At 39.0% G+C, this 27,946-nt stretch overlaps 1 protein-coding gene and 1 pseudogene across 3 annotated transcripts in view; both read left to right on the top strand.

The window, feature by feature from the left end:
* LOC109622131 (beta-1-syntrophin) overlaps positions 1–27,946 on the top strand; it is an 804,166-nt gene that overhangs the window by 632,819 nt on the left and 143,401 nt on the right. The gene's annotated exons all lie outside the window — the stretch shown is intronic.
* LOC134289544 (uncharacterized) lies at positions 553–9,105 on the top strand (annotated as a pseudogene).

Below are 27,946 nucleotides of genomic sequence, written 5' to 3'. Positions count from 1 at the left end.
ATAATGACATAAAACTGAAAATTTAAGTCGTTCGTTTATAAAATTCAATGTAATTTTGTTATTTTAAGAGCTACAGTTTTAGTGTCTTCAACAACTATTCATATTTTTTCCTGTTTTACAACTTTGCCGAAGACGCCAAAGCTCTAGGATGTAAAATAAAAAAGTTAGTACCGCAGCGCCACCTATGCGGCGGTTTTACGAACTAAATTCCAAGCGCAATTTGAGGCGCAGATAAAACCCAACAACTTTGCCAAAGACACCAACTTGATAGGACGTAACCCCAATGTGCTAGAGGTTTTGTCTTGCTAATCTCTGTTCCTGGCCCAGTGTGCAATGCTAATTGGAGTTTTCAGGATTTTTTTTACTTGGTGTGGTTGGTTGATTTGGGTTTGATTGCACTGCAAAAATGTTGATTATGTTGTATGAATCCGGAACAGGAATACCGCAACGTATGTCGATTCCCGGTTTGATGCATGGTGCATGGCAGCATTGCAGGTGTTAGCATATGGAGCTAAGGGTATGCGGTATGAGATTTTTACAAAGCGATACGAAATGAAACGGTATGTGAAATTTGTGATGCGATGCGGTACGAAACGAAACGAAATTCAAAAATGTTTCGTTAGATCGATACGAAATCAGAATTCACTCGGTGTTTTTCGAAACGAAACGAAATTTTCAAAAAAATTCCGCGGAATTTGGAGTTATATAAATTTTGTGCAAATTGATGCAGCGTGTTTGCATTTTTTTTTTCCTACCGGTGACATGAATTTTGTTTCCCTTAACACTCTTATCCCACCGACTTCATTTGCCACAGTTGGGTTTTAGATCATTTGGGCAAGGGGACCAGTTTACTTGAAATTTTGTCCGTGACTAAATATTGTACACATCTCACTGCACACGAACAATCAAGTCAATTGGTACAAAGTTGACTGTGTTAGCGCGCAAAGTGCCCTTAATAGGTCCTCCTGCCAAAATTGTCCCAGACTCAATTTTCTACAAATTTTAATCACAGATATTGAAATTTTCAACAATTACATTATTAACCTTACAAGATTGCTCCAATAATGACTTTATAAATACGTTGTATCATTGCGATGATGTTATAAAATGCTCGAACTACACCCGAACTAAACCCGGTAAAACTTTCAGGTCTTTTGATTCGAGAATTTCAGTCCCAAAATAAAATAGCCTGGGAGTTGTTTTGCTACAAAAGATAAAAATATATATATAAAAAACACAAAGTTTTCATAATTATGTATTTAAAAAAAAAAGGTTCCCTTGTCCAGAGTTTGTTGGCGAACAATTGAAATGATGTAATCCAGCTAACAAATGTATTTTTACCAAATTAAATAGGGGCATTCACTTAACAGCGTAAACTGCTGGTTAAAGATTATCCTGGTTAAACGTCGCGATCACCAAGGCAATCTTTGATTATTTTATTCACAATTTCATGAAATGTTTCAAAAAGCTAAAAGTTATGGTTTAAGGGATGTTTGCAAATCAGAAGGAATTTCTCGGCCTATCTTTATGCATAAGAATTTCCTTGCCTGAATCGCTTAAAAAATTGGCTGTGTGCATAGCGGAGTTGTCATTTTTCGTGCTCGGCAATTTCAAATTATACCTGAAAGTCTCAAAAAAAAACTCGTCAAAAAAATCGGTATGAACCCCTGCAAATGCACTTGAAATACTTTGAGAATACCGCTTCAAACTCCTACATCAATGCCTTCAGAACCCGAACATATTTTGGAAATTAACTTAACAAATATAAAGATTGAGAATTCCATCAAAAAGGGAAAATAATGTACTGAACGGAAATTACTTGAGTGATTCCCTTTCAGGTCCATTCCTCGCCTTAATGGTGAATCTCTTTCAAGAGTTCCAGTGGAAACTTAAACTATTTCAAAAGGGTTTATTCAGAATCTTTTCCAAGGAACAAACTTTCTACCGAATATGTATCTTCGATTTCTCCTGGGATTTCCAATATTTTTATAGAGATATCCCCTGAGAGAGCTTCCATGTTTTCCTAAAACTTTTGCTAGTATATAGGATGTGGGCTATATCATCTAATCCTGTTATTCTTCATTACTCTGCTACAAAAATTTTATGGGGAATCTAAAATGAAGTTTTTTTTATTTTTTTACATTTGATTTCATTAGGAAATCTAACCAATATATTATTTATGGTCTCGCGTTGAAAGCATCCTCTCAAGTAACACACTTGCCTTGCCACAGAAAAGCCACGGCAAGTTAGTGTAAATTTGTTAGAAGTAAGTCACAGTGACTTCTGCGCAACAATAACCTGTGCCACCGTGAATCTTCCGTGACAAGTGTGTTACTTGAGCTTTTCAAAAATGTCTTCATGGTAGGTCCTAGATAAGAGGTATATTCGAGATTTGTTTTGTCTGTATTAAAGAGACTTTCAGCCTGGCACTGGTTTGTTTCTCGATAGATGATATGGAGATTTACACTATGAACTTGTTTTCGAAATTTATTAGACATTCCGCGGAATTCCGTTTAATTTCGTCAAATTATATTTTTTGAAGGCGAAATTTTTGGAACTTGACGAAACGAAACGAAATTCAAAATCATAAATTTCGCCTAGTTGAATTCCGTGGAATTCCGCGGAATTTCGTTTCGAGGTGTATTTGGCGAAATTTTTCGGTATACCGCATACCCTTATATGGAGCATAGTTCACTGAAAATAACACAGCGCAACATTTTTTTGTCTCAAGAGCAAACTTATGTGTCTCCGAAGGATTTTGGGCCGCTGAATCCGAATGCGGGCTCATATTTGCTCCAACACGTCTTAATTTTGAGCTATACCTGAATTTATAGGGCAAAATATGCGACTTTGGGCTTTTTTGACTGCAAGCCATTAAGCTTGAAAATTTTTTTAAGCAATCAAAAGGGTAATTGGTCAATTAACATCTAAATTAACGACTCATGCAAAAAATTTCTGTAAAATTGAAGTATGGGTCGCAATATCTGTAAATCTTAGGATATTTTTATTGTAGCGAATGCTCGCGGACTATAATCTACGCTACTCTTAGAACCTCAGAGTGCAATTCTGATGACTTAGCAACATTCACTTGGTGATCTAGGTCGTCCAAACTATTCTGGATTTAAGACCTTCAAGCGCCACAAGCTCTACTCTTGTATCTCTTTACTTTATCGGTGTTATTCTTCCACGATTACTGTCGGTAACGGAAATTACCCAAGAATTTCTCTAAGCGTTCCTCGGAAATTCCTCCAGGAGTCCCTCAGAAATTCATCGTGATGTTCTCCGAGAATACCTCTGCGAGTTCCAAGAGAATGCTACAGGACTTTCATGAAATTCTGCAGGATTTTCCCAGCAGTTTCTCGAAAATTCCATCAGGAGCTATGCTGTAATTCCTTAAGGAGTTCCTCAGGAATTACTTCAAGAATCTTTCGAAAAACTATGCAGGAGTTCCTCGTGAATTCTTCCGAAAGTTCCTCAGGAATTTCCCAGGACTCCACGGGAGTCCCCTAAGGATTTCTCCAGGAGTTTCCTGAAAACTCCTCAAGGAAGTTTTCTCAAGAGCTCATCCAGAAATTTCTCCTGGGATTCCTCTAGGAAGTTTTCCGGGATTCCTCCAGGAATTTTCCTAAGAATTTTTCCAGGGATTCCTCCAGCGGTTTCTCTAGAAGTTCTTCCAGGGATTCCTTAAGGGATTCCTTCAAAGATTCCTGCAGGAATACCCCCAGGGATTCCTGCATGGATTCCTCCATGGATTCATCCATGAATTTATTCAGGTACTCCTCCAGGAATTCCTCCAGAGCTCCTTCAGAAATTCTTCCAAGGTTTCCTCCACCAACTAATCCAGGGTTTTCTTCAGGATTCAATGGATTCAAGGGATACTTCAGGAAATCCTTCAAGAATTCTTCCAAGAATCTCATTAGGAACTAGTGTAGAATTAGCATAAGTTGAAATACACAGAAATAAATTTTTTTTTTTAAATCTCTGGGAATTTCTCCAAGAATTCCTTGAAGATTTTTTTCAGGAATTCCTCCAAGAATTCCTACAAGAATGCTACCAGCAATTTCTTCAAGAATTTCTTGAAGAAATATCTGGAGAATACCCTGGAGGAACTCCTGGAGTACTTCCTGCAAGAATTCATGCAGTAATTTGTGAAGGAGTTTTTAAAGAATTTCCCAGGGAAATTCTTAGAGGAACTCCTGAAGGATTTCCTTGAACTGTGAGGAAATTCTGTAGTTTTTTTTTTCATTTTTATTTTCTGGAGGAATTCCTGGAAAATTTCATGAAGTATTTCCTGTAAGAACTCATGGATAAATTCATGCGAGTAATTCCGAATACCTCACGTGTTTCCCTCAAGAACTGGAATTAAAGTATTTTCTGGAGAAATTCCTGTAGTAATTCCTACAGCAATTCCTGTAGGAATTCCTGCAGTTATTGCTGGAGGAATTCCTAGAATATTTCTTGAAGGAATTCCTGGGATGTTTCCCGGAACAATTCCTAGACGATTTCCTGTAGAAATAAAAGAAGGAATTCGTAGAGTAATTCCTGGAGAAATTCCTGGAGTAATTCCTGAAGGAACTCTTAGAGTATTTTCTGGAGGAATTTCAGGATTATATCCTCGAGTATATCCAGAAAGAATTCCTGAAGGAATCCCTGGCGGAATGACTGATGGAATTCCTGAAACAATTCAAGAAGCACTCCCTGTAAGGAATTCCGGGAAGAACCTCTGTTGGAATTGCTGGAGGTATACTGGGATAATTTTGTGGAGGAATTCCTGAAGGAACTCCAGGATGAATTTCTGGAGGGCACCGTGGAGGAATTTCTGAAGGAATCCCATGATGAACTCATAGATAAATTAGCAGTTATTCATGAAGAAATTCCTGGATTTTCTGGAGAAATTACCCGGGAAGATTACCCGGAGAAATTCTCTAGAAGAATTCCTGGAGGAAACTCTGGAGGAATTCCTGGAGGAATACCTGAATGAATTCCTTGATGAGTCCATGGAGGAATTCGCGAAGAAATCCCTGGGGGTATTCCGGAAGGGATCCCTTAAGGAATCCCTGGAAGAAATTCTAGAGAAATTGCTGGAGTAATTCCTGTAGAAATTCATAGGAAAATTCCTGGAGGAATTCCTGGAAAACTTCCTGGAGGAACTCTTGAGAAAATTTCCTGGAGGAGTTTTAAGGAAATGCCTGGAGAAATCTTTTAGGGACTTCCGTGGAATCCTCGGGGAATTTCTGGAGAAATTCCTGAGGAACTCCTGAAGGAATTCCAGCATAGCTCCTGAAGAAATTCTCGAGAAACTGCTGGGAAACTCCTGCAGAATTTCACGGTAAGTCCTGAAACATTTCCTAAGAATTCGTAGATGTTCTCGGAGAACATCATGATGAATTTCTGAGGGACTCCTGGAGGAATTTCCGAGGAACGCCTATAGGAATTCTTGGGTAATTTTCGACACTTCCAAATACAATAACGATCATTTGTATGTCAGTGGATGCACAAGTAATACAAAAAAATACTCAATATTTATTATGAGATACAACAGAGGCAATCGTGGAAGAATAACACCCACAAAGTAAAGAGATACAAGAGTAGAGCTTGTAATGTTTGAAGATCTTGATTCCAGAATAGTTTGGATGATCTAGACCACCAAGTGAATGTTGCTAAGTTATCAGAATTGCACTCTGAGGTTCTAAGAGTAGCGTAAATTATATTCCGCGAGCATACGCTACAATAAAAATATCCTAAGATTTACAGATATTGCGACCAATACTTCAAAATACATTGGGTCCGTTTGTATGCCAGTGGACCCCCAAAAAGCAACAAATAGAGACACTCGTAATATAATGAGGTGCACAGATACAATCATGAAAGAATTATGCCGATAGAGTGAAGAAAAACAAGATGAGAGCCTGTAGACCTTGAAGATCCCAATTCCAGGACAGTTTGGAAAGTCTGGAATATCCCATGAGTGTACCAAAAGCATTATAGATGTGTACTGAGGTTCCATCAGCAGTATAGACTACATTCGACGAAAATTTTCCACAACTAAAGCATGATACAGTATGTAGATATCGTAACCTAAACTTCAAAGTGTATTGGAGGTCATTTATATTTCATGGAATATCCAACTACCACAATATCAAGTTGCTCATATCATTGTGAGGTCTAATGGACATCAACTTGACTGAATTTCTTGAACAGAGTGAACACAAACGATGGTAGATGTTTTAGACTTAAGAAAATGAATTCCAGAGTAGTTTGGATGACCTAAGGGGATGGCCAAAATGTTTGGGATAGGCAACTTTTTTTCTCCCACAAAAAAGTTCAATATGCTGCAACTTTTCATAGAGTGCATCAAAAAATCTCAAATTTTGACTGTTTGTCGACCTATTATATGTGCATCAGTGGTACAAATTTGGGCTCGATTGATTAATTTTTCGCGAAGTTAGAACCGTTCGGGTAAAACACTATTATTTAGACAACTCATTTTTGAACTGTCATATCTCGGAAACCAGTGAACCGAATTGAGTGATTTTTTTAACGTTTATTAACAATGTGTTGATACTTAATACGACGTTATAAAATGTAATATTTTCTCAAGGCGAAAATAAGTCAAATTTACAATACCACACAAAAATTACTAAATGTGTTCTTCCTTTAATCTCAATAGGCTCTAATATATCTGATTAGAGATAAGGCCGGAACAAATCTCGTTTTCTTCTTTTGTCACTTTGCTTCTTGACTCGTCAAAGGGGGGGGGATGATAAATAATAAATGTATTTGATCAAAAATTACCCAAACAATTGGGCAAAATCGTCAAACTCATCGGATTTGTTAGGAAATTTTCTCGATGACTCTAATTTCACTTCAAAATTTTAAAATTTCTTGAATAATTTATTTGTGTCCCCCCTCAAAATGTCGAATTCCAACCAAAATTTTCCGAGGGGGTGGTGACATAAGAGAAAACCGAAATTTGTGTCAGCCTAACTTGAGAACAGAAGTGGAAAATCTTTGGATATCAACACTAAAATTTATTGACATTGATGTAAAAAAATTACATTTTGTCGAGAAAAATCCAAAAAGTGTCAATCCATGATAACTTTTTTCAACGTTTAAAAAGTACCTGTGTTTTAATAGTTTGTGAAGCATTTACATATTGTTAGTGTACGTTCAAAATTTCATTTAATTCGGTTCACTGGTTTCCGAGATATGAAGGCTCAAAAATGAGTTGTCTGAAAAATAGTGTTTTACCCGAACGGTTCTAACTTCGCGAAATATTAATCAATCGAGCCCAAATTTGTACCAATGATGCACACATAATAGGTTGACAAACAGTCAAAATTTGAGATTTTTTGATGCGCTCAATGAAAAGTTATAGCTTTTTGAACTTTTTTGTGGGAGAAAAAAAAAGTTGCCTATCCCAAACATTTTGGCCATCCCCTGTAGATCACCCAATCCATGTATCATGAATATTCTAGGGATGCTTTGAGGCTTTTTGAGTACCGTAGACTCTGTTCTGTGATCATTCATCGTGTGTAAAATTTGGTTGAGAATGTTAGATTTGTGTCACAAACTTCGAAGTACTTTGGAGGCCTTAGAATAACTCTGGGATCGAAACTTCAACAGACTATGATGGGTAGTAATAGATTGCATGTCTAGGATCTGTGAAAACTATTGATGATCAGCAAAACGATAAAATTTGAGCAAAAACATGCAGAATTTATAGAAAATACAAAAAAAAAGTCACGTACTTTCGGCTCCCCGCAAAGGGGGGGAGGGTGCAAAGGGGGGAGGTACCATGCATTTCTTAGCACAACTATTCCCCTTGACTATAAAAAAAACGGGGTAAAATGTTTTAATACAAAGAAGATATTGCATTTCTACCAAAAGCAGATCGTCGCGGGTGTTTACGGGTTAAGCGAATTCCTATTGCTCCCCCCGACCAGTGATCTTATAAGAGTGTCGCATGTACAGTGTACATGAATAACGGAACATATGCTCAGGAGAAACAGGTGAAGCGGAGTCAGTTTGGCGTTCTATTCCACAGAATCGTTACATGTTCTGTGGCTTAGTTGGTTAAAGCACCGATCTGGCGAATCCAGCTTTTTACGCTACGCTGCTATAAAATCTGAATCACCCCCGGTTGACGGATCTTGCCGACGTTATAGCATAGATCCTAGCATGCTTTAAAAATATTTCAATTTGAAAACATCCGTTGTCAAGGACCTTCAAATTGTTGATTTGAAAGAAAAACAAAAATTTCCTCGATTTTGTTACCGTTCGTTAAAGATTGATTGAAATATGCCTTCAAAATGTTGCGTGGACGGCTGTGGTGCCAGGCAAGGCAAGGACGAAGTTAGTTTTCATCGCTTCCCATCGATACAAACCGCCCGAGATCTTATTCGAAGAGAATTGTGGATTGAACATGCAGGAATGAGCGGAAAAGATGTCTCGGGCAATAGATTTGTGGACAGCATTTTGGAACAAGTAAATACCCAGAAGTAGATAAATGTCTTTAAATAAAAATTAACTCTTCACTCGTAGGCAAACCTTCCGCTTCCAATGACACTAATGCTGCAAATTGGATCCCAACTCTTCAGCTGAACTACAATTCAAGCTATAAGGATGATTTGAATGGAACAGGCAATTCCGTTGTGTTCAATAACTTTTAAACATTATTCAATCAGTTGAAATCATTTTAGAAATCGGATATGATACGTTCACTGTAGATGGAATAGAAGGCTCATTCATATAATGACATTATATTGGAAGACGAACAAGTTCTAGAGAATGACACAAAGGATTATCCGCTTAATAATGATAGCAACAGTCACAAAAAAAGTGTTACTCGACGCTATTTTCCTTAAATAAACAGTTACAAGGATTTACAACCATTTTTCGCAAAGTACATCAGTCTAGAAAAAAAATCAACAAATAAAATAGTAAACTAATGAAAAATGTATCTTTATTTGCCTTTTATGAATCACAGTATTATTCCATTCAAAAGATAAGCACATATTAACAAGATCGGTCACATGCCATATATAATACCATCTGACATTGCCCATGGCAGTCCCGACTGTATTTTGGTTCTATTTGTGGTCAAAACTTACAAAATCAGCGAGTTCCTACTAGTTTACCCGTCAGATTTATTGGATGGAAATTCTGGTCCATTCTTGCCCGGTTTGCAAGAGACGGCTCCACTAGACAAACTTGACCGAGAACAGATGGATTTTCGAGTATCCGAGGTCTAACAGGTGCTAGGAATGTCATGGTGATATAAACTGATAGGAGATTCGGAAAAGCGAAAGCGTAATCGAGGCGAAAGATGGCATAGATTAGTAACAACGTCTCCGTCCGGAGCTTCTTTACTACCTTGACCTATGCTTTGTCAGCGATTTGAATTCAACTGCTCCTGTAATGTTAGCTCCTTCACCGCTCGTAAAAATGGTAGCCCATCATCCTCCGTTACTTCTTTCGATTATGCGCGTTACCGATCACGACTTCACCAGTTCGGAACGAACCTTATCGTACGATTTCCGTAGAGCTGACCACCGCAGTATTGCCAACTTGTTATCCTCGCTCGAATGGGATAATATTCTGGATCTCAACGATGCCGATACCGCAGCTCAAACGTTTTCTAACGTCTTGTCGTACGTGATCGACAGACACATCCCGAAGAAAACTATCGATCGACAACCTGGACCATCTTGGCACACGGCTTCACTGCGTCGACTGAAGACAATTAAAAGAGCTGCCCTGCGACGGTTCGTTAAGTATCGCACACTTCCGCTTAGAAACTTTTATTACAGACTCAATCATGAGTATAAACGAGCCAACCAGCAATGCTTTACTATATACCAGCAGAATGTCCAGCGTGATTTAAAGTCTAATCCTAAACGTTTCTGGAAGTATGTAAATGAGCAGCGCAAAGAATCCGGACTGCCATCTTCTATGACGTTCAATGGAATCGCCGGTACGACGCCTCGTGAAATCTGCTCACTGTTTTCCGAAAAATTTGCAAACGTATTTGCAAACGAAGAGTTAATGGCGGATCAAATCGAACTCGCAGCTAGCAACGTCTTTTAGTCGAGTCAATCATTAGGAGTAATTGATATCGATGTAGCTATGATTATCAGGGCCTCATCTCAGCTGAAGACATCTTATAACCCTGGACCTGACGGATGTCCATCAGTGCTTTTGAAGAGGCATATAGACTTGTTGGTTACTCCACTTCTTTTAATTTTTCGATCCTCACTGCGCAATGGCGTTTTCCCATCCTGCTGGAAGTGTGCGCACATGTTCCCAGTGTACAAGAAGGGCGACAGAAGAGATATCGACAATTATCGCGGCATCACATCTTTAAGTGCGGTGTCAAAATTGTTTGAGCTGGTGATCATGGAACCCCTTAGGGCCCACTGCAAGCAGCTACTCAGCGGAGATCAACATGGATTCACACCGGGACGGTCGACTACGTCTAATCTGCTGTGTCTTACAACCTACATTACGGACAGTATGGTTCGCCACACTCAAACTGATGTGATTTACACCGATTTAACAGCCGCTTTTGATTTGATAAACCACCGAATAGCGATCGCAAAACTGGACAGATTAGGAATCGGCGGAAATTTATTGCAATGGTTTCAGTCTTATTTGACAAATCGAAAATTGAAAGTAGTCATCGGAGATTCGTTTTTGTCTACGTCAGGGATTCCACAAGGCAGTCATTTGGGACCTCTAATTTTTCTGCTTTATTTCAACGATGTGCATCAGGCAATCAAGGTTCCTCGTTTGTCGTATGCAGATGACCTCAAGCTCTTCCTAGAAATTCGATCTTTCGATGATTGCAATCTTCTCCAGCAACAGGTTCAATGTTTTACGGATTGGTGCTCTGTCAACCGAATGATTGTTAACCCTGCAAAGTGCTCGGTAATAACTTTCTCGAGGAAGAAAAGACCGATACGATTCAACTATTATCTTTCTGGTTCCGAAATAGGACGAGTGGATCACGTGAAGGATCTGGGAGTGATATTAGATACAAGCTTAAAACACCATGTCTCATATGTTGTAAGCAAGGCTTCACGAATTCTCGGATTCATCTTTAGGACAGCTAAAAATTTCACTGACGTATACTGTCTCAAAGCATTATACTGTTCCCTGTCGCGTTCTATTTTGGAATACTGCTCCGAAGTTTGGAGTCCATCCTACAATAACGGTGTCGAGAGGATTGAGTCCGTGCAAAGACGGTTTTTACGTTTTGCGCTCCGAAGGCTACCGTGGAGAAATCCCTTCCGTCTCCCTAGCTATGAAAATCGTTGCCAACTTATTGACCTAGAACCCTTACATGTAAGACGCAATACAGCCAGAGCCCTATTCATAGCGGACGCTCTGCAAGGTCGTATTGACTGCCCAACTATTTTGGAACAAATTAATTTGTACGCTGCTCCTAGAGCACTACGCAACAACCTCCTGATTCACTTGCCACTTAGACGGTCAAACTATAGCATGTATGGAGCCGTAGTTGGCATCCAAAGGGTCTTCAACCCGGTAGCCTCCTATTTTGACTTTAATACCCCTCGCCGCATTCTCCGCCGAACTTTTTCTAGATATTTTAGCATTTCCCGTTAGATGTGTTTAATTGCTGTGTGTATTGAGTTTTATGTACTCTTGACTTGTGTAATTCTACCTTTAAGTATGACAAAGTTATTGTTAAAAATAGACATTAGAAATAAGTCTAGGATTAGGTTAAACATCATTGGGGCTGTTGTCTGCCTGTTGATGTGATGTGTCCATAAATAAATACAAGATAAGGAGCGAAGAAGGAAAGAGACTATCCGAAACAAAAGGGGTGTGGCTGCTCCTGGGCGATGTCGAAGGCGACAGAATATTCGTGGGGCAAGACGACACTTTATGCAAGAATCGGATCGGACTCGATTTTCGTATTCCCGCAGCAGCAGCAAATCAGCCTTGAATCTAATAAATTCTCCGCACTGTACATAAAACAGCAAGTTTGATATGTTCAGGGATATCTCGGCTGCCAATGAAAATGTTGATCCTTTTCATTTAATGCCTAAAATTATATAAAAATGATTATAAAACAGAAATGTACGAGAAATATAATGCAAAATAGTCGACTGCAGAAATATTGACAGTTGATTCAACAAGCTATTTTTTCAGCCTACTCCGATTTTACTATAAAAGTTGTTGGCAAGAAATGTCAGAATCAATTCACCCCTTGTCGTTTTATAGCCAGCGTAAAAAGCTGGATACGGAATCGTGGGCTCAAATGCCACCAGTACGCATATTTTTCACAAATTTCATCTCTCAATTTGTCAATTAGCAACATTTTGTGCCTTCTAATTAAAAAAAAATCCACTATGTTTCAGACATACTAGCTACTAGCAAATCTGGAAAATGCCAGTATAAAGGACGATACATATCATTGTACATTTTACAGCACGGATTGTTTTTTTTTTCTTTTTGCTTTCTCAAAAAATACACCTAAAATGTATTTCACCAGCAATCAAACATAAAGCAAAACAACAAGCACCTGCGAAAATATCCCCAGCTTCCGCCATACTCTTCACAAATTTCAGCTTGTTTATGTACCTATTAGAGTTTGTTATTGTTTCAATTTGGCTTAAATCGTTGCGTGTGAACAACATTCACTAGCCCTTGACTGTGCGATGACTGACGATTGTTTCATACGTAGTCCGTGCTGTCGAACTGCGGGAAAAAAACCCATTTTCATATTTTTCCCTCAATTGATGACATGGCGAAATGGTAGGATTGCGACTGGTGCGATTGGACACGTCCGCAACTTTGTTTACCTATGGGATGAAACGGATGGGTAGAACTTTTCCGTTGGAAATTCGATCCTGCCCAGGACTTAGTAAATGATTTCATACCATTAGAAAATAGGTTCTCAGACATACACTAAATTTGCACGTCACCTACGTGCAATCATCAGCATCAATAACGTTATTTGTGTCCGATCCGAAAATATCCTAATGCCAATGCAGTATTATCTGGCTGACGACGACGACGTTGACGCTTCCTTGGCTCAAGTGCAAACATACCAGGGTGGTGACCAACAAACAACTTCTTCCGATTCTAACCTAATGATGATGGTCGTCGTCATCCCCAGCGAGGTCCTGCAGATTTTCCAAGGTCCGTACGATGACGATGACGACGACACCGAAGACGAGTCCGGACTAGGAGACACGCAGATAAAAAGCAATTTATCTTGTTTGGACTCACTCTGGCTGTCAAGCTGGGGAGCTGTCTTGTTTCTGTCGCTTTATTTCGCCTGCTGGCTGGCCGCCTCTTCTATGGAACTGAGGGGGGAGGGGGGGGGTGCTTTGGATACTGATTCCAACGACCGCATCATGCACATACAGTTCCTTCTTTTTTAGTTGAGGATTGAGGGTTGGAACAAGCGCCCCTTGGCAACCTGGAGCGTGTACATCGTCCGGAGTAGACCTCCGCGCCAGAATAACTCGCCGTCATCGCTACCAGGAATTCCAAGTGTTGAAAATTACCATTTCTGTTTTTCAACATAACTTCAAAACAGAGAAATATAATATTTTTTCTTAAAACACTGGTCTGTTGAAATAAATATTCAGTTTTGCTTGTTCATAAACGACTTAGACCAAATTTTGACCAACTCAGACCAAACCCCCTCCCCCTCCCCCATCGTTAACTTTCGTCCTAACAAAAATTTTGAAATTTGCGTAGACTAAGGCCAGAACATAGCCTTAACCACTAGGCTAACTGAAGACCCCGCTACTCTCAGTAAACATGAAATGGCAAACTCGCGTGTCATGCCTCGAGCCTGTGTGCTTGTCAACAACGCAATAGTTGCTACACTAATCTCTGAACAAACCACCGCTATCACAATTGATGTATCTGTTGAAAACCTAAACAGGATGTACGTCTATTGTTCGGTTTATTTACCGCATGACGAACCATCCCCTGCGGATGCTTTTAAACACGTAATCGCAAACGCCTTCGGGTATTTGTTGGCAGTGATGCTAATGCTCACCATATCATCTGAGGCAGCTCAGACATCAGAGGCTCCAGTTTGATGGAATACTTAAGTAGTACAGATCTTGGATTACTTAACATAGGCAACCGCCCAAACTTCATGGTATCTGCTAGAGAGGAAGTGTTAGACATAACGCTTTATTCTTGTAGAATTAGTCACGTGATGACCAATTGGCATGTGTCAGATGAAGAATCTTTATCTGACCATCGCTATATCTTTTTTGAACATTTTAATGTTACTTCGCAAACATTGCGTTTCAGGAATCCCCGGTCAACAAACTGGGATCTTTTTAATGATTTGATTGCGGCCAAATTTCATGGATACTCACCATCCATTGACACTCCAAGTGATTTAGATGATGCCGTTGATACTACAACGACCTTCATCATGGAAGCTTTTGAAGAAGCATGCCCTCTACGGTCTGTGAAGATCACAAGAGGAACTCCTTGGTGGAACTCTGATCTGGCGAAACTCAGGGAACAATATAGAAAGAGTTGGAACAGACGACGTTCGGCTGGTACGGAGGCTTTCAGGTCGGCTCGCAAGGCCTACAGGAAAGCTCTCCGGTCTGCTGAACGATCCGGTTGGAAAAACCTTTGTACAAATGATTCCAGGTTGAGTGAAGTCAGTCGGTTAAACAAAATCCTTGCGAAATCTAAGGATTTCCGAGTGAACGAACTTCGTTTGCCAAATGGCGATCTGACTTCCTCTGATGAGCAAGCTCTGGAATGCTTATTCAGCACACACTTCCCTGGATTTGTGGATATTACATCTTCGGATGAACCTGATGTCTTTTCTTGTAATTATGATTCCCTGGCCTTGGCTCGGAGTATTGTAACAATAGAATCGATTGAGTGGGCACTGAATAGCTTTGCTCCTTTCAAATCTCCTGGGGCAGATGGGATTTATCCTATTTTGCTTCAGAAGGGATTTGATAATTTAAAACATGTTTTGAGAAAAAATACTTGTTTGTAGTTTTGCTACAGGGTGTATTCCCAAATCCTGGCGGGATATTACTGTGAAGTTCATTCCGAAACTGGGTCGTGCGTCGTATGAAGAAGCAAAGAGTTTCAGACCTATCAGTTTGACCTCTTTTCTTCTGAAATGCTTAGAACGCACTGTGGATCATAACATCCGTGATGTTCAACTGGCCAACGTGTCTCTTCATGTGAACCAACATGCCTACCAATCTGGTAAGTCCACTGTGACTCTTTTACACAAGGTTGTTTACGATATCGAGAAAGCATTCGCTCTAAAGCAATCTTGTTTGGGTGTTTTCTTAGATATCGAGGGTGCCTTTGACAACGTGCCTTTCGATGCCATATTGGAAGCCGCACGGGGTCATGGTATATCTCCAATAATTTCCAATTGGATTCACCAAATGCTCAAAAATCGACATCTCTTCTCGACATTGCGTCAAGCGGCGATTAGTAAATTGTGTGTTTGTGGATGCCCCCAAGGTGGAGTCTTATCACCACCTTTGTGGAATCTCGTAGCAGATACGCTATTGAGGCATTTCAATAATAGTGGTTTTCCTACTTATAGTTTTGCCGACGACTATCTAACATGGTTAGTCGGTATGTGTATCAGCACCCTTTTCGACCTGATCAGTGAAGAGAATTGTCAGACAAAAGAGGCACAAAACAAGCAACAAAGAAGGTGCGACGATTACTCTTTATCCCTACTGGTAACAGATAATGACATGATCTCGAAATTTTTTGTTGCAGACAAAACGGAAGCTGATTTTGTTGCGTACTTTTCAACTCGTTAATAATCAATTATTGGTAGCCCAAAGTCGAAACTGTTTGATGATAGAGCTTCACCAGAGTTGCAGTGTTTACCGACTCGAAGTTACCGTTCGAAAATCGCAATGCAAGGCTTAAAAATCTCTAAACTCGTGGTGTACGATGTTAATCCCATTATTTTCAAGTTGGGACAAACTTATGTCGCATGGGTTTGTTTGTCGCAACAAATACAGGTTGCGACATTGTCATTATTGCTGCGCGATGGTTGAATTTTGATTCACTGGACCTGATACAAAGCGCTCTTCAGATAGTTGAGGGTTCGTGTCGCCAATATGGCCTTTCGGTTAATCCGATTCAAACATCTATTGTTCTTTTTACGGAAAGGCGAAACAGTGATGGCGTTCGACCTTTGCGTCTCTTTGATTCTGAAATCGATGTGACTGAACAGGTAAAGTAAGGTGGAGTCATTCTTGATTCCAAGCTTTCCTGGACACCTCACATTGAGTTCAGAATCAAGAAAGCTTGTATGGCCTTCGGGCAATGCCGGCGAACCTTTGGTACAACTTGGGGTCTAAAACCCAAGTATATCAAATGGATTTACACAACTGTTGTTCGGCCAATATTGGCCTATAGATGTCTTGTGTGGTGGCGAAAGGTCGAAATGAGAACGGTCCAATCAAAGTTAGGCCATCTCCAAAAGATGTGCCTAATGGCGATGTCTGGAGCGTTCTCTTCAACTCCCACGGCAGCGCTCGAAGCACTCTTTGACGTTGCTCCACTACACATTAATCTCAAACAAGAAGCACTTTTTTCACTTAACGTCTACTTACGGGTACTCAGTCTACTAGAGAAAACTCCTGTGAACCGCACATCAACACACACCTTGTTGTTTCCACTTTTGGTGAATTGGGACAAAATTGTCCTTGCTCCAAGTGATCTTAACCCTAAAAGGGATACCTTCATAGCCTCAGTTTCGTCACCTCGCTGAGTGTGTTCCATCAAAGACGAGCTCTGAAAGGCGCCTGGGGTCCAATGGACCCCAGGTATCCCTTTTAGGGTTAAAATTGCTTGTAATTTTCCATATCGGATATTTTCCACGAATTTCCCTTCCCGGGAAGAGTGGACATCTGGTTATCTGGAAAGAAGTATTTCAGACGGCATCGTATGTAACACTGATGGCTCCCTTCTCGAAGGTCGAGCAGGTGCTGGCGTTTATTCTCGTGAGCTAAGGCTGTATCAGTCTTACTCACTTGGTAGACACTGCACCGTTTTTCAGGCCGAAATCTTTGCTCTTACGTACGGAGTGCAATCGATACTTCAGCAGCACGTAATGGGCAAAGTATTGATTGATTGATTTGTCTTTATTTAAGAGACTTTCAGCCCTTGGCTAATTCGTCTCTGTCCTAAAAAGGGCAAAGTAATATACTTCTGTAAGACTGCCAGGCTGCTATTAAAACACTTGCTTCGGCCAACTCTAGGTCGAAGATAGTCATCGCTTGTCAAACTCAAATCGAGGAGCTTAATTCAGCAATCGCTGTTAACCTTGTATGGGTACCTGGCCATTCTTCCATCGCTGGAAATGAATTGGCTGATGTGTTAGCTTGCACTGGAGCATCACATGACTTCATTGGCCCTGAGCCAGCTGTTCCGGTATCCAAGTGTTAGGTAAAGCTCCAGATTGACACCTGGGCTGCTACTCAACACAGACTATAGGGGAATAGTTTGGAGTCATGTCATCAAACCAAATTGTATTGTACTGAGCCATCCCCAAGGGTGGCGAAGTATCTTACCTCTGCCGACTCAGGTATCACATGGCGAATATTCAGCAAGCTGATTCATTTGCATGTGATAGCTGCGAATCCGATTATGGAACTTCGTATCATTTGATATGTAACTGTCCAGTTTTTGCGCAACTACGTTTCCGAGTATTCAGAAAACACTTATTAAGTGAAACTGACTTCAGAAATCTGAATCATCAGGATATTCTATTGTTCTTAACCAGCTGTGGTAAAGAGCTATAGGCTCTCTTTCGCTTTATGCGTTACTACAGTGCCCTTTTCAGGGCGCTCTACGTGGTTTATGAAACAAAATCACAGAACATAATGAACAACTGAATTTATAATTGAAAATCCTAGAAGAATTTCCGAATCTCTGTCATAAAAAATTCTCATGTATTTGCATTTTTTTGAAGTAATCTTTGGTGATTTTTCTAAAAACGCCCGTAGATAGAAAATTGTGCGAAACAACCAGACGAATTCCTGGATATCTCTTAAGAACCTCCGCAAGAATCCCAGGAGAAAGTTCTAAAGAAACTCGAGGACAAGTGTAAAGAATCCATGCTGTACTTTTTCCAACAGCGCACGTCCTGAAAGGTTAATATACTCCTGCTGGGCTCTTCCATGGGGTTTATGGAAAAATCTTCATCTAGATAACTGTCTGGATAGATTTCCTCGACAAGCTCCTGGAGCAATGCTAAAAAAAAACTTTTGAAAGGATTCACATAGGATGCCTTGAAGGAGTTTTTGAAGGTATTACTGGAGGAATTTCCGAACACATGGCGAATTTTCAGCAAATTGTCCATACTGCGGTAGCCTAAGAGTTCCACCGCAGTTGTTAAAGTCCTACAAGTCAAGTCAAAGAATAAAGAAACAGCAAATATTCATTATCAGCATCGTATAATCAAACATGCTCCATGAGATTATCCGGAAAGTACTTTAGAAGAAACTCTCAAATAACATTCTAGATGAAACTTCAGAAGGAATCTCAGGCAAATCACATTGAAAAGATTCAGGAGGAATCCTAGGTGGAAATCCTGGGAGATTTCCGATGGCTCTCCCGGAGAAATCTCATGAAATTTTCCTGGAAGAATATTCGAGGAACTTCCACAAGAATTCTCGGAGGATGTCCTGTAGTAATCCCTATAGAAACTACTGTAAATATAGTTGAATAAACTCCTACAAGAATTCCCGTAAAATTAATCTGTAAAAGAATAACCAGAGAATATTTCTAAAAAAAACCAGAGAAAATTCGGAAGTACTTTCAACGATTCTCAAAAAATATCAAAGGTTCCTACAGAAATTTCTCTATTTCTTTAGAAAACATTTCATAGACTCCTTTTCAAAAACTCTTTCAAAGACTCCTACAGAAAATCTTCCGGGGATTCTTTTAGAAATATTCCAGGAGATCCTTTCAAATGCTCCTTATTCTTCCAAAAAGTTTTTTCTGTACATTTCCTCGGAATTTCTATGGATACTCCTTCAGAAATATCTCAAAAGTTTTTTTCGATGGCTTTTGCAAACGATAGTCAACAATTTTCTCCAAGAACATTTTTTGGAAACCCTACACGAGTTTGATTAAAAGATTTTCTCAATAATTTTGTTATACGAGTTCAACCAAGGATTTCCCACGAAGTTCACTCAGATATTTCTCCAGGAAGTTCTTACGAAACTCCTCCTGAGGTTCGTTCAAAGTTTTTCCTGAGATTTCTTCAGAGATTCTTCCAGAGATTCATTCAAAAGTATTTCCTAAGGTTTGTTCCGTTGGAGGTTCTTTTACAAATTTCTGCTGAGATTCCTTCCTATCAAGAGATATTTTTTATCTCGAAAGCCTTCTTCAGAATTTAAGGGATTTCTTCAGGAAATTCAGCAAAAGAATTTTTCAAAAGTTCTTCCATAGTTTTTTTTCAGAAAATCTTCTTAAAATTTCGTTACAAATTCTACATGGATTTCTTCGGAATTTTTTGCCAGGATTTCTCCAAGAATGTTTTGAGAAATTTCTCCAGTGTTTCCTGCAGAAATTCCTGGAAGGTCTTTTATTTATTGCTCTTGTGATTCCATAAGAAATTTTTCCTAGAATGTCTTTGGATATCCCTGCAGAATTTGTCTGGATATAAGAGGGATTATTCAAAAATTCTTCTAGAAATTTCACAAAAAAATACTGAATAATTATGTAAACCTAGTCAGATGTTGGAGTCAATATGACACAGACAGGCACGATGAACGTGCACTACGTCATCGGGATGCAACAATTTTCACATCTTAAGAGGGTTTATGAATCCCTAATTGGATTTTTTTTAAGAAACCCTTGTCTCAAAAAATCTTTCAAACATTTTTAGATACTTTTGGAAACTCCTAGAAAAAAATCCAGAAAGTTTTCTGGAGGGATTCTTGGACAAAAAATCCCGCAGTAACTTCTGAAGTTATAAAACGTGGGAGAATACCTGAGGAAACACCTTAATTTGAAGAGGGACCCTATAGCCTCAGTTGTAAGAGCATGAGTATTTTGCATGATCATGCGGTTCCCGGTCGGTTTCGTAAGGATTTTTTTTTTTTGATATCCTTGGGCACAGAGTATCTTCCAGTCTGGAAAAGATTCATGTGTATTTTCTGCAGGAATGAGAGGATTTTTTAGCATATTTGGAAAGAAATGGAACCTGGGCGAAATTCAAACAATCAATTCTGAAACTTATTTTCTTTTTTGATATTTCTAAATTTCTAGAACAAAACCCATGTGTTATTTCTGAAAGAATCTTCGAAGCTTTGTGAAATTCTCCTTGAATTTCAACCTTTCAAAAAAGGAAGTAAATTTCTGCAAAAAAAATTAATCAAAAAACTTCAAAAACTTCTAGGAGAATAAGAATAAGAATAAGAATAAGAAAAAATCATGGAAAAAATATTTCTGGAGGAAATCCTTCGGAATCAGACGCGAATGACCCATAGTGGTTGAAGCGTCTATAATACAAAAACATCCTTCGGAAGAAATCCGTAGACCATGCAGTGTCAAGATGAATCTTTTGAGAAACTTTTGAAGAAGTCCCAAGAAGAATTCCCTTAGGAATTCTTGAAAGAACCTCTGGATGAATACCTGAAGAAATTATCATTGAAATGCATTGCTATCAATGTATTCTGAGAGGAATCTCTAGTGGAATTCCTGCTAAATCCATTCTTAGGAATTCTGCGAGAAGCTTTTTTATTCAAGCATTACAGAAAAATTTAAATGAACCCTGAAGAAATCCCCAGAAAAATTTCTGGTGGTGTGACCAGGGACACTTAGAAGTTTTTAAGAAATTTCAAGAAGAATTCTTGGAAAACTCATGGAAGGAATTCCTGCAATAATATCCTTTTCACGATAATTAGTGAAAAAAACCGTAGTATGATAGGGGTTTCCAGAAAAAAAAAATCCAAACCAGGCGTAATAGTGAAATAATTTCCTTCAGAGCGTACTAGTATGAGGGGCTGCTGAAATTTGGAAACCTAGAGTAACCAGCGCTGATTTTACTATGACAAAAATTCAACCGGCGCACATCTCTAGCCCCAGGATAGCCAACCAGTATTTATTTAGTATTTGTCCTTTCTAATCATCAGGCACCGACGACAGTGACTAGTGGTGGCCGGCGGCGGGTTGGCCATCATCCGGCCATCCCGGTGTGTCCCCGGATCCCAAATGCAGTTCCGAAGAATTTCTTTGGTTTGCTCTCGCATTCATCATGGATGGTGCGCCGCCACAGCAGCCGGGCCAGAATGGAACGGACGACACCGACTCAGGCAGAGAGCTGTTGTGTGTTGTGTTGAACTAAAATATTTAGTTGAGGCGAATCGAAATAAATTACGAAGGCATTGAGACGAATCCTGGCTCAGCCAACAGCTCGTAGTGGTGCAGTGGGAGCCTGGGGCGACTCGTGTCTCCGAGTTTCGAAAAGGATTTCAGAATTGGGATGTTGGCTTGGATGAGGATTTGCGAGTGTTTGAATAATTGCTTCCAACCGGGCCGGGACCCGGTCCGGTGAAAGATTTATTGGGATAGATATGTTTGGCTGGTTCCTGGGAAGATTCGGTCAATTCGTCCTGATTGACAATCAAATGGGATCAATGGTTGTATCGAAATAGAAGCAATAAATGAATTTTGTGGGACTTCCGGAAAATTGAATCAGGGCTTCGATTTAGATGCAATCGCTGTGGGATCTGAAGTTTTCTTGTAAATCAATTTTCTAGGCTTAGAGGGTCTTCCAGCAGAGACAACGTATTGGCAGAGAAATGAACCTATTTGTTTTCTGAAGCAGTCCTCTATGTAGGCGGAGGTACCTACCAGTCACCGCCATTATCAGTAAATAGGAGTCAATTACCTGTCCAAACGATTCCTCCCGGTAAGTGGTTCCCACAGCGAACATAGAAAAAACACCTCTGCGCAATATTTTCATTAGACGGTCCCCGCTCCATAGCCCATCATCGCTTTTGATCCCACCGTGTGCGAAACGATGCCATTCCGGTACGTTCCGAAACCGAAAGCTAATTTAAAAGCTCTCCAGATGCCAGTAACGAAAGACGGCACTTTTCAAACTACTCGTCGTTTCGTTGACAGCCCCCGCGTAGAAGAACAGAAACAGTCTGCTTTAGCGCGGTGTAAAACGGTACACCTGCTGCCTGCCGTTGCCATCGCCCACCCAACGAACGCAATCGAACGGAACTCCGAAAAGGTGTTCCCAATGAGGGACATTAAAGGAAACGATGACTACCAGCCAAGCAGCAGCAAGGTGGAAACATCCCACTTAGTCTAGGCGGCTGTGCTTCGGTTCTCCCGTAGCAAAGCACCCTCAATTGACCTTTAATTTAGCGCATGTAGTCGAATTTATCGAGCCGTTATATGTAGGTACTGTCGTTGGCGTCGTCGCCGACAGCGTCTTACGTTCTGTTTAGCGAGAAGCATGTGTGGACTTCCCACGTACCTTCTTAGTCACAATTGCAGTCTTGAATTGTACTGGTGACAATATGCGGTGGTGATACCGTAGACAGAGGAAATATTGAACAAATCATATCAGATTTGAAGTTGAGTTGTTTTACTTTACTATTCATTCATATAATGTATTTGGTTAACTTTGAATTCAAATTCATTACATTTAGCCCAATGAACAATTCGTCGTGGTTTGGAGAATTTCTAGACGGAACTCGTGGAGGAATCTCAAATGGAATTCCTGTACAAATTTCGAAAATAATCCTGGGAAATATTCCGAAAAGAATCTCGCGATTAATTGCTGAAGCACTCTAGGAAAGAACTTCTAAATTACTCGTAAAAGAAATCTTGGGTAATCTCAGGAGTAAATCCTAGAGGAATTCCAGAAAGAACTATGGAAGAAACCCATGAAGGAAATCCTACAGCAATCCCGGAAAGAGGTGGAGGAACGCCATAAAGATTTCCTGGAGAAATCCAGCAGAAATCCACAAGGCACTCCTAGAGGAATATCGAACGGTACGCTTTGAATAATTTTGGAAGGAATCCCAAATCGAACTCTCGAAGGAATCCCAGAGGGAGTTTCTTGGTGAATCTGAGAAGGAACTCCTTGATGGATCACATCTGGGTGAATCTTAGACAGAATTCCTGGAGAAATCTCAGAAGCAACTCGTGGTTAATCTTAGAAGAATACATATGGAATCCCAGAGGGAATTCCGAAAGACACCAATGAAGGTACTTCTGGAGGATTCTTGGGAAGAGCTCCTGGAGGAATCTCAGAAGAAGGAATCCCTCAACATAAAGAATATCAGAAGGAACTCCTTGAGGAATTCCAGAACAAACTCCTGGAGGAATTCATGAATAAACTAAGAAGAAACTCCAAAGGAATCCCAGAACGGACACCGTAAATAATCAGTGAAGGAACTTCTGCAAAATCTCAAAATCAATAATTCCTGAAGAAACTTCTTGTTAAACTCAGAACCAGTGAATCAAAATTCAACCATCGCGCAACAATAATGACAATGTCGCAACCTGTATTTGTTGCGACAATCCAGCCAATGCGACAGCCCAACTTGAAAATAATAGGATACACACATCGTACACCATGTCATTATCTGTTACCAGTAAGGAAAAAGAGTAATCGTCGCGCCTTCTTTGTTGCTTGTTTTGTGCCTCTTTTGTCTGACAATTCTATTCACTGCTCAGAACGAACTCTTAAAGTACACCAAGAAGAAAAACTTGGAGGAACACTAGAGAAAAAACTCCAGGATGAATCACTGAAGGGAATTTCCTTCATGTATCTTAAAAAAAATCAGGAGAAATTCCAGAAGAAACTCTAAGGGGAATAGTGGATCAAATCCCTGGGACAATCCCGGAAGGAATTCCTGGAGGAAACCTGAGACTCATCAAGAAAGAAATCCTTCTGTGATTTCTCAGGGAGATTTTTTAGAATTTCCCCAATTTGAGAATTCTTCCAGAAGTACTTTCTAAGATTACTCCAAGAGTTCTTTCTGATATTCCTTCATGAGATCCATCTGTGAGTCCTCTAGGAGATCCTCCTGCAAGCGCTCGAGCAGTTCCTTGAAGATTTCTCAACAAGATTCTTCTGCGATTCCTTAGTTTAGGATTCCACCTTTGGGATTTCTCCAGGTTTCTGAATTTTCTTAGATTGACCAGGAATAGGATGCGTTCTTTCTCGCATTCCTCAAGAAGTTCCTTCTTGGATTTCCCAAGGTGCTGTTCTTCCATCTTCTAAGATTCCTTATGAGCTTTTTCTGGCATTTCCTCAGAAGTTCCTTCTAGGACTCATCCAAGAGTTTCTTCACGGGAAGGCACTCCTGGAGGTATCTCGAAACTCGTGGAGGAATCCCAGGAAGGGAATCTCAGGAGAAATTACGGTGAGAATCTCGGAACGATTTTCTGGAAGAATTTCGGAACGAATTTCTGGAAAAATCTCAGAAGGAATTCCTTGAAGAATCCTGGAATTTCCGGGAGAATCTCAAAAGGGATTCTTGAAGAAATATCGGAAGGAATCTCTGCAGAAACTCCTCCTGGGAGCATCCGAGAAATAGCTCCCTGAGAATTCCCAGAAAGATTTCCTGGAGGAATCCCATGATGAACTTCTGGAGGAATCTCGAAACAAATTCCGGAATTAATCCCTGAATATGAAAAATCTACAAGTTAAAAATATCATTGCTACGAAACATGCAAATAGAACTACTCGGAGGAACAATCTTGGTAAAAAAGTCTGGTCAGGTCGGGTAACAAAGTCAGGGAACTCAATGTAAATAATTAGTAGACTTGAAATAGCAGCATAGTGTCCCGATCAAAAGTTTGGGGTCGCCCCCTCAAAAACATGTCATTTTGAAGCCAAAATTTCTGCCGATTTACGTCCGGTTTCAAAAACCTAGGTCTCATTCAAAAGATAATAAGTCAGAGAAACTTTGAACATAATTTAGGTGAAACTTTTTCAAAAATATTGACATGCATACTTAACCTTAAGATGTAACATTTCCTAAAAAAATAAACCTCAACTTACAGCAGTGTCGCTCCAATTTTTAGGATGAGTTCGGTAATATTAAATGTAGCAAACAATAATCCGTCATATTTTTGTCTTATTTAAATGTTTACATCTTTTTTTACACGTAAATCAAATTCGCTATGCAGTGGATAGACAAAATGATTGGGACAGGCAAAATTTTCACTTTTCAAAAAATGGTCAACTACACGCAAATAAATAAATTGTAAACACAATTAAAATCTAGTTCAAATCAACCGATTTTTCAGTTTACTATAGCGACAAACTGATTTCTAGTTTAAACTGAACTGTTACATTGCACAGTGGTTCCGTCATAGGTCATTAATCCAAAAATTTGACCTCAATGAAACTGTGATATTATTGCGGAAACATCAAGTTTAATGCTTTAATAGCTAGGGACAATCATTACTTTTATCAAATGTATGCCGAAACTTTTCCGCAGATGTCATTGAAGTAGATGCTCTTGAGTAGATATTTTATTTGAATTTTTCTAATTTCAGTCCTATGCATTTATCACTCTATTAAAAAGTCTCATCCATTCGACATGTATTTGGTTGATTGTATTCGATTCTTACATAGTTGAAATCGATGTTTATTACAAATTTAGATGCCATTCTTTATCATTTTGTTTGAAGCTCGGAAATCTATTTTTAGACACTCGGCAAGCGGATGGAAAGGAGAACGGTTAAAAAAAGACAAAAAGGCGAAACCGATCAACTTTTTGTGGATGCTGTCTTGAGTATCTGCGCGTTATCCATCACGGACAAAACTGCACTTAGAAGTTGGATGGATGGATTGGCTACTCTTTCCTCGTTCTGGCGATGTTGGGGTAAGAACTTTGAAGATGTGTGAGTGCTTCCGGGCCTTGTTTGTGGTCCCCATTTTGTAGAAACAAATAAAGTTTTTATCGTTATATGGAATGATGGGAATTGGTTGTTTTGATCGATAAATTCCAAGTAAGAACAAAGAAGTATAACTTTGGAATAAGTAAATGCTTAGTTCGAAAATCAATAATTCGTTTTATTCTTTTAAACAAGCCTAATTTTTCTGCGTGTACACGCAGAAAAATAAATTGTAAACACAATTAAATTCTAGTTCAAATCAACCGATTTTTCAGTTTACTATAGCGACAAACTGATTTCTAGTTTAAATTGAACTGTTCTATTGTTTGATAATACAAATATTTTCGTTTGTCGGAATTTTTGACAGTTTGTTAAAACAAACAGACATATGGTATTTTCAACATGAGATAATGGATTGATTCAAACGACTGCACTTTTGCCACTAACAAACCCGGAATGTGATTGTGTTGGTGACGGCAGCAACTGCGGCAGCTCGGAAATCTATTTTTAGACCGTCGGTAAGCGGATGGGGAGGAGACCGACTAAAAATAAGACAAAAAATGCGAAACCGATCAACTTTTTGTGGATGCTGTCGTGACGGCGTTGTCCATCACGGCCAAAGCTGCACTTGGAAGTTGGCGTGATGGATTTGCTACACCTTCTTCGTTGTGGCGATGTTGGGGTAAGCATTTTATAGATGTGTGAGTGCTTTCGGACCATGTTTATGGTTTTTATTTTATTGAAACAAATGAAATTTTTGACATTATATGAAATGATGGTAATCGGTTGTTTTTGTCGATAAACTCTAAATGAAAACAATTAAATATAACTTTGGAATAAGTAAATTCTCAGTTTGAAAATCAGCCATGCGTTTTATTGTTTTAAACAAGCGCTTTTTTCTGCGTGTTTTCACTGTAAGTTGACCAACTAGCTGTGTATCAGTTGGCCAATTTTGGATTTTTTTTAGTAAATTGATCTATTTTTAATATGCATCCCATTACTGTTTTCAATTTATTGCCGGCTATGTTATTACATTCCTTCGAAACATATTTATATTCGAGTCAATTAGTGGGTATTTAAATGAACTATAATTATCATCTTGAATCTTGAAACGATGGTGATGTTTTGGATAATTTGGTGTTATATTAGAAAAATAATCTAATCGTTATAATTTTTATCCGTGTTAATAATTTTAAATTCAAAAGTTTTTCATAGCTCATAATTTAAGTTATAAATGGTCAAAATATAATTGCATTCGGTTCATTGAATCCGGAGACCAATGATACACAACTAGTTGATCAACTTACAGTGAAAATTAGAAAAAAATTCATGCACTTTTCGAAAAGTTGCTGCTGTTTGAACAATTTTTTAAAATTGAAAATTTTGTTTGCCCCGATAATTTTTTACATCCCCTGTACCTATACCCTATACATTGAAGATTATTTGCTGAAATTTTAATATTAATATTAATATTAATATTTTAATATTTATATATTTGCTTGAAGAAGCATTCTCAATTTGTTTTGTGCTACAGCTTATAATTTCATTCACTACACAAAATATGTATTTGTTCAGAACATCATTTGGAAATCAATCATATTTTGATCAAAAAATGTGCCAAGTGTTCACAACTTTCAAAAACTCTCTTATTGTAATATTTTTACAGGACCTACTAAACTACATATGCAGAGCAGATCCTATGCATTTTATTTTCAATCAACAACAATTAACTACAAAATGTTTAACAGATTTTAAATATTATAAACTTCATCAACTACGTAAGGCGATTTTTTCATATTTTTCATATTTTTGTAGTGAACAAATTAACCCTAACAAAATAACGTTTTAAATTCTCCATGTGTTAGTGTTCCCTTAAAAAGGTTTGAGAATACTTCATCCACTATTCTTTGAGATATGGAGTATTGAAATTTGTTCAAGTTTAACTAAAAGCTCTAGGTAAAACTTTTAAAAAACTTTTTCGGTCTCGCTTAAAATTTTACCAATATGGCTTCAATATATAGTATATGATTGGTAAAAATTTCAGCATTTT

Source organism: Aedes albopictus, chromosome 3 (assembly GCF_035046485.1).
Source record: "Aedes albopictus strain Foshan chromosome 3, AalbF5, whole genome shotgun sequence".
Taxonomy (NCBI): domain Eukaryota; kingdom Metazoa; phylum Arthropoda; class Insecta; order Diptera; family Culicidae; genus Aedes; species Aedes albopictus.
The sequence above is the reverse complement of the archived record's forward strand: the minus strand, read 5'-3'. Positions and strand labels throughout refer to the sequence as shown.